Source organism: Chenopodium album, chromosome 3, assembly GCF_948465745.1.
Source record: "Chenopodium album chromosome 3, dcCheAlbu1.1, whole genome shotgun sequence".
Taxonomy (NCBI): Eukaryota; Viridiplantae; Streptophyta; class Magnoliopsida; order Caryophyllales; family Amaranthaceae; genus Chenopodium; species Chenopodium album.
The window spans coordinates 55,700,801-55,709,426 of NC_137836.1; the positions used below are offsets into that span (position 1 = coordinate 55,700,801).

Below are 8,626 nucleotides of genomic sequence, written 5' to 3' on the forward strand. Positions count from 1 at the left end.
AAAACAATTTATCATCACGATATCCAAATTTCACAAACGTGTCCTTAAATTATTTTTCCAATCCTTAAAATTTATGCAATATAAGGATGTAAATTCCTCATTTATCTCACATAATTTGACCGCTAATCATTGCTTTAGTCATAATTTAATCTTTTCCGTACAGTTATATCTAAAATTATCTTTAATTATAGGGATTATTATCATCATTTTTTTTAACAATATTAACGTTATAAAATATACAATTTTGTGACATAAACCTGAAAATTAACTGGGGACGCATTTAATAAACAAAGAACAAACAAAATAAAAGTCTTCACAACAAATAATTTTAACACACATTGTTCGTCAATTACTACCAAAGTCATAATATTATCATACAAACTAGTGCCAAGATACTAGTGCAAATTAGGGAAACGTTTCCCAATTACAATATCATGGATCATCTAAAGTTCTTTGACAACCATACCAAATTATTTTTTACGAAATGGCCACTTAGCTTCAAAATGCGATTACAAATATTTTAAGGTCATTCGTTAGATGTACAGATCTACCATTACTAGATAATGTTGACTTCAAACAAACTGGCTCCATAAGCCTTTTGATGAGCTAAATTAGACATTGATATTGAATAATCGACATTTTAACCAAAAGATTTACAAAAACAAATCTAAACTCCCACACAGCACAAACTATATGTTTGCGAAGGCAAATATTTTATCCCCGTTAGAGATGATTGCCACATGTGGTGTCTGGTAGGAGTTCAGGTACTTCTGTTCCCTGAATAAAATAAGTCTATGTAGAGGCACGTTAAGTTGGGATCGCCAGTAGGTGTACACACCATATAAAGGCTCGTGAAGGGGCCACATAATTGTCAACTCTCTTGGAATGTTGCAAACCTCCTCAATAGAGAATTGCTTGAATCAGGTGTCTACATTTTTTTTCAAGATCCTACAAGATACAAATGTTATCTCCCTCGAGTATAAAGTAATTATTATCTTATCATATTAATAAAAAGTGAATATTACTTATTTGTTAGTTTAGAACAAAATTTGAAATTTTTTTATCTATTTAGTACTAAAAGATACAATGGATTTACTTGTTGTAACCCTTTATACAAAAATATGTAGTCGACTTCTTCAGTTTTTTAACCCTCCCTAAACACATGTGTTTCAACTAGGTTTTTTTTAATGAACTAATTCAAAGCTCTAAATAAAAATTTGCTATAGGCTACATTTACATGTATGCAGCATATATACGAAGCAAACGCATAAACCCTCTGAACAAAACAATTAAGAAAATTATATAAAATCAACATAATTAGGTAGCTTATTAATTTTTTAAATGCAACATTGAATATTATTTATTATCTAGCTTTAATAATACTTTATTTCATGCAATTAAATTCCACCAACATAAATCATTATTAGAGATCATTAAATTATTCCTTTTAGTGGAGCCATTGAATGACTTGATATTTGCAATTTCGTAACAAATCTATGGAGATAACTATTACATAATGGACCTCTTACCAAATTAAAATATAAATGAATTAAAACCTTAGTTCTATGAGTTCCATTAGGCATTATAAAAAACCTTATTACCATATAATTAAGACACTATATAACAATAAAAGTAATATAATATATACAAGAACCCTAATATATTAAACCGAAAAATAAGGCAATGTAAATCAAAACGTACCTTTGGAGTCATGATAAGAACCTCACCATTTTGGATCAGGGCTCCAAAAGCCGTTTGAGTCGGTTGAATGTCTTGATTTCCCTTGCTAAGAATTATCTCGTGTGATTCCAAGTCCACCTTTGCAGCATAATCAGAATAAATTTGTTGGAAAGTGTGGTCGCCCCTAATAGTGTACATCACACCAAAATCATTCAGATTGACAGATCTAACTCTAACAGTGAAAATGGTTATCGCATAATAGGGCAAGGGATTGTGAATTGGTGACTGGGCTGCTTGGCCATGGGTTGGAAGGAAATTGTAGAACACAGGTTGTGGGTTGACATTTACAGCTAAATTTGGTTGTGGGCCAGGTTAACATTGACAGCCAAAGTAGGATGGCCACCAAAGATGGGGGGATTAGCTACAACATTTGGTTCAACCCTAGGCTCTTCTATAACATCAGATGAACTGCTTGGCCTCCGAATTGGTGACACAAGTTCATGGCTCACCAAGTCATCCCTAGTGACTAGAACAACTTGGTCTGAACCAGTTGGACTAGGAGCCCTAGGCAGGTTTCTTAACATCTGTCCAGCTCTGAAATTTCTGATGAAGGAAGAACCACCATTCCTTAGCTTGTTACGCCTATGATACATCATTAATCGACGCCTTTTGTTTCACCAAAATACACCACTAATTAGGCTATTTGAGTTTGGATGTGGAGGATTGGGGGATACATGAACATGCAAAACATAATTGTTAGTGTTTTGCTTTAAAAGGAATGAAGTGAGTGAGATGAAACTTCACTTGTTGTCCCTATTTACAGCCAATAATCAACCCCAAAATAAAAATAAAAGGACAAACCTATTTATATTTTATTTTTTGCTTTGAATGGTAACATAAGCTAAAATATTTTGGGAAACATTGGTAATTTATAGTTTTCATGTAGGTGATTTTTTTTTTGGTACCGCAGAATATAGGCTACGCATTTTAATAACATGGATTATATGATATTCCATAGTTAAGAATGTAAACACTACTATTATAGTTGAATTATACTAGAGTTGACAAGGAAATTTTTAATAAGTAGATATAGTGAATTGTATCGTTAAATATTATTTATTTATATTAGATGTTAACTTAATATTTTTGTGATCAATTATTGTTATTACTGATTTCAGTATTTGGATAAAAAAACATGAAATAAGGTTAGATTGTGTTACAAGAATCGTAGTCAAACTATTAAGTACCCAATTCACAATACTTTACTAAATTAGATAATCGCCTCGTCTATCACATACAAAACTCAAAATTCGTATACGGCCAACAAATCACTTACTCGGTCCCAACATTAAAAAGTTAAATGTCTTCCTATGACGGGAGGGCGCATTACAAAATTGAACTAGGAATGTAATTTAGTGACGGAGTGAATAGGTCATCGGTCATTACTACGCTTTAAAACAGAATAAAATAACAACATACGTTTCGTTGTGGTGAAAATGTCTTAGTTAACTACTCTTGATTTAAAGTAATCATTTGTTAAAAGTAAAGTACCAATTGTGAATTCCAAAAAAACTAGCTAGTATCTAATGGTTGATTAAAAGATAATCCAAGCCTATCACCTGCCTCTTCATAATGGTTATGCAGGTATTATATGAGTTTTAGATGGATTTTAATGAGTAATGCCTATAAATGATTCATATTCAAATTAGTTGTTACTAAATTAGGGAAATTTAAAATAAATTCTTTTATCACATCTGATTTGGTAAGCATATGTCTTTTTAGATTGGGTGATCATTACAATTAAATGAATTCTTCAATTTATCTGACTGCAGAACAATTTGATCTGGATTTAATATCAAGACAAATAAAATGGAATATGTTTTAGTACAATACAATTGACATTACGTTGACATTATATCTTAGAATGTATAGCGATGTTACGCCAAAATTTAGGTTATTGGCTTGGCCCTTCAAATTAATCTAAACGTTATTATTGTATGAGTTTGGTGTAATAATGGGTATTACAGTGTAGTTAATAACTTATATATTATCAAATTAAAATCTAATGTGAAATTAATTGATCAACTCACTACTACAAAATGCGTATTTTTTCGACGATGTAGGCAAGACGCTGTATAAGGGGCGTTAGCTAAGTAAAATATTTTCCGTGTTATCTCGACACCATTTTAAGTCAGAAATTAATTTCGACATTAAAAAGCGTCCAGAAAACCCTCACATGCGGAACACGTGACATATTTACCTAACCCACATCTTCATATTTGGTTCTCTTGAAAAATAAAACTGCCGCTTCTCAACAAGAAACCCCCACTCTTATGACTCTTATCATTCTAATCTTGATATCTTCTCTTTTTCTTTTTTCAATCCTTCAAAAACGCATAGAAAATCATGGAGTTTGGTCTCAGATTTACTTTTCCTTGGTGTATTACGATGCAGCAGTGTTGTTCTTATTTATCGTCTTTTCAATTTCGTTTCTTGTTCAGATCGATAATTCCGAGGTGTGTAATAATTTTTCCTAATTTCGTTTTAGAATTTAGTATTTTTGATGGTTTTAAGTGTTATGATGTTGAGTAATGTTTTGGTAAGAGATGGATTCGACTCATGAAGAACAATTTTAGAGTTTTTTTAGAAAGAATTTATAGGTTTTATGCTTTTACAAAATCCAATTATGTAATTAATTGTTTTTCTTAATTCATTTAGGATAGGTTGTCGATGATTGCCCTCACTTCTCTACTTCATAATTTATATAATTCTGCATCAGCTAAATGAAATTATTGGTCAGAGGTTTTGTGTTTCATTAGTGGTTGAGTTTGGGTACTATTGGTAATTAATCTGACATTTTCTTGTTTATAATTAATTCCTCTTCTATCTCTATTCATCTAATATAGTGGTAAATTTGTTAAAATTGTTAGCAATTCTTTTGGTTTCTTGCTTTCTTCCATTCATTGTTTCTCTGAATTTTTCATTTTGTTTCTTTGTTGAATTGTAGAGTTATTTACTCAAACAGGTTTCATCCGTCCATGTATCTTCGTTCTTAAATATGTGAATCTTATTTTGATTTTAAAATTCCAAGATTCTAAACGAAATTACTACTATTAACAAAGCAAATTGATGTTTCTTGGTTTTGTACTAATGAGTTGATTTTGTGATGGAAATATTAGAGAATGTTAGGTGCTCGAGTTTACAAGTTTATAAAATCGCCAAAAGCTAAAAACTGAATGTGGAATTCGATACACCCTTCTATATATATAGATGTAAAAACGTAGTAGTTTAATATTCTGAGTGCTAAACACCCATTTCTGTACATGATGTTTCTATTGGGTGTGATAATGAATTTCACTTTTGAATTCTTATTATAATGAACAGTCACTAGTGAGAAAAGGTTAAAAGGCCAAATTAAAGGTGTTTTTAATCGTTAAAAATGGGATCTAATTAACCTCGTGGATCAATTATGAATTTTTTAAAATTTGTAGACTAATCTATACTATCATATCAGCACAACAACAAAGACTTTTGTTGATTAACCATTGACTTAACTCCTACTATGTAAGATTACTTGTGAGTGACTTAGGGTAGTCAAACTAATACTACCTCCGTTTCTTATTATGTGTAACAAAGGTATTATTTGTGAGATATAAAGAAACGAAAGAAGTATAATTTTTGTATTAGTATATTAGCCATATAAGGAGTTACAAAAATCCAAATTCTTAAAAACCAAGCTCTTAATCTTTTGGAATTCAAGCCTCTTTGTTGTTGCACTATAAAGGAAAGTAAGTTTTACTTCCTATGAAGTCGAGTCATAGCAAAACACCGAAAACATCAGCTTTTCTTTCTTTGCTTCTTTTTTCTTACACATTTTTTAACTCTAACATCAGCAAAAACAATAGCAGAACTGCAGGCACTAGTCCATTGGAAAAACTCCTTGTCTGATCCTTACTCGCTCAAATCATGGAGACTTTCCAATGCCCAATGTCTTTACAGCAACTGGACTGGCATTGTCTGTGACAACCTTAACTCTCTCACCAACATCGACCTGGACAATCAAAGCCTCAGCGGCACACTCAGCAGCCTTGACTTCAGTGCATTTCCTAGTCTTACAAGCTTATCCCTATGAATATCAACCAGCAGCAGGCTCAAATCCCACCAAACATTGGTAATATTTCTTAACCTAATCACTTAGACCTCAACAGTAACTTGTTTGTAGGTGTTATACCTACTGAAATCGGTCACTTATTACAGCTCGAGTATCTTGACCTGTATAATAAGGATATAGCTGATGCAGTTCTTGTTGAACTTAGTAAATTTTTGAGGTTAAGTTACTTAGATATTGGATCAAATAAGCTTAGCAGTCCTAATTGGTCAAAGTTTGCTACGATGCATTCGTTGACCCACTTGAATTTAGGATACAATAATTTTAATGGAGAGTTTACAAGTTTCATATCTAGCTGCAGGTTCATAACTTACCTCGATCTCTTAAATAATAATTTTAGTGGGGTGATCCCAGAATCCTTTTATACCAGCCTTCCTAAGCTTCATAAGCTTCAGTTTCTTGATCTTAGTTATTGGATCAAATAACTAATACATTTTGGTAACTAGTTTATCTTGCTAATGAAATTTTATCTCCTCACATATTTAGAGTGGGTAATGTTAAAAGTCTTCCTTTTCTTTTTCTAATTTATGCTGCTTCTCTTTCATCATTTTTATGCACAAGCAATCTCGTGGCTATGGAAACAATAATTGAGGATATTTTTTTTTTATTTTCCTAGCTCTATGATAAATGTGGTGGAAGTTGGCGCAACTACACTAGCTAAGCTATATCGCGCTTTAGAAAAAATTATCCTGATACATGGTTTGCTTCCATCCATTTTTGACTGATACGAGTCTTCTAAAAATTTTAACTGCATTTTTATGTATATTTCTCAAGTTGTCACTAGTATCATAATGATATATAATGGCTTTCTTAGTGGAAACTTGTAGTTGTCTCACGAAAGGATCTTAATCGAGTGTGGTCTGGTTTAATCTAATTGAAGATCCTAGATTTTGTAACTACTTCGCTGATTAGTTAGTGTGCTCAAATTTGATACTATTGGCATGCTCTTACATCAAGTTTTCTAACTTTATGTTTTTGTTACATTTGGTGGCAAGTCCTCAGTTCTCAGCTAGTTTGCTTACTTTTTGTCATGCTTCTAGGAGGACTAGCGGCAAGCTAAAATAACTTAACGGTTTTAGTAAGGGCTTAATCTTTATCTGATTGTTGATACTCTAATAAAATGCTCTTGCAATTCAGCCATTTTATTTTTCAGCAAACTGAAATCGGATTATAAATAGCAGGACTGGGATGATCTCTTACTCAGAAGTCAGGAGAGGACATGAATATTTTCCTACTTCCAAACCAGGTATCACTGCTCATATTTACTTGGTTTCATTAGTGCTGCTCAAACAGTTAGTAGCTATAGTTACCTGTTCATTTATTCTCTTGTTATCTTGTAGATTTAGGAGAGGAATTATGAATTTCAAAACTGAATTCAGAGCTGAATTTCAGAACTGAATTCAGAGCTGAATTCAGAGAACTGAATTCAGATTTGAAGTTCAGAACTGAAAATCAGATTTGAAATCAGAGCTGAAATTCAAAATATATGCTTGTGTGTGTGTGTGTGTGTGTGTGTAATTCAGAGCTTGTGTGTGTGTATAAGCGTCAATTATCCTTTTTATTAGCTTTGTCGTTTAGCTTTACTTATATACTTGTTGAACCTCATTTTAATTATTTTATCTTATGTTTTGATATTTATCATGGTATATTATGGTGCTTTATTATACTTGGTTGATACAAAGACTTTTATTAGTTTCAATTGTGGACTAGTTCTTAATATGCTCAGAAAGTTGTAGTTTTCTCAACATGTATATGTTCTGGTTTAAATACATTGGTCTTTTCATTTTTGTTTAAATACAACATGTTGAATCTTGAGCATATATTGTGCAATGTACTAATTTATACTTTGTATTTTATTTTTTTTGAAGATTGGAAAAGGCAATGTAGGTGCAACAAGAGAATAGGCCGGGACACTTGAGCGTCAAAACAAGCGACTATATCGTCTATAAGGCCATCATCTATCTGTTTTGGTTTTTATTCTTATATTAGTGATGTATTTATTTAGGGGCAAACTACTATAATATGCGACGTTTTTCTTTTAATTGTATTGATGTTTTCTCTTATAAATTTGGTAATTGACTACGTACTCTTATTATTGTTAATTAATTATTGTTTTTTTGTTTATCTAGTTATATAGAATATTTGTTTATTTTAACTTTAATGTTATTAATTTAATTTATTATGATAAATTCAAATAACTATAATGTATGTATGATGGTAATAATTTAATAAAAGGAAAAAACAAAAAGCTTAAAAAAAAATGTCTACATATATTGCACATTTTCATATTTCAAGAGTTTCCCGCCATACCATAGGTTGACACGAATAAACGCAAGACAACAAAAAGCGTCGCTAAATTTGAGTATGTGGACATGCAAAAGCGTCGCTAAAAAACTACACAAATTTGGGGTAATGCGCGAAATAAATATTTTCTGACACTTCGTATATTAGTGAGGACACATAAAAGCGTCGATATTCTCGACACTTTTTTGTGTCCCTCAAAATTCTCGACTCACATATTCTCGACGCTTTTTAGCAGCGTCGAGAAATATTTTTGCGACGCTTTTTAGCGTCGAAAAAAGGCCTAAAAAGCGTCTAAAAAACATGCCTTTTGTATTAGTGACTCTGTAGATACTATGTTTTCTCGGATCTTTAAACGGAGGTCACCCTTAGTTACGTGAAAGGTTATTTATTTATACATTACGTACACATAAGTGGAGTGTTTGGTGGTTTGTTTTTGATGGCTATCACATTAGAGGCACAAGATAGATCCCTTTC

At 31.8% G+C, this 8,626-nt stretch overlaps 1 long non-coding RNA gene across 4 annotated transcripts; it reads left to right on the forward strand.

Annotated features, from left to right (window-relative positions):
• The first annotated feature begins 4,001 nt into the window (after positions 1 to 4,001).
• Positions 4,002 to 8,298, forward strand: LOC145614031 (uncharacterized). Of its 4 annotated transcripts, XR_014107042.1 has the most exons (4): positions 4,002 to 4,196; positions 5,586 to 5,851; positions 6,889 to 7,094; positions 7,717 to 7,969. It is a non-coding gene; the product is annotated as an uncharacterized LOC145614031 (long non-coding RNA). The 4 variants fall into 4 exon arrangements; XR_014107041.1 differs by having other exon boundaries at positions 5,574 to 7,094; positions 7,717 to 8,298; XR_014107039.1 differs by having other exon boundaries at positions 5,586 to 7,094; positions 7,717 to 8,298.
• Positions 8,299 to 8,626: the final 328 nt, after the last annotated feature.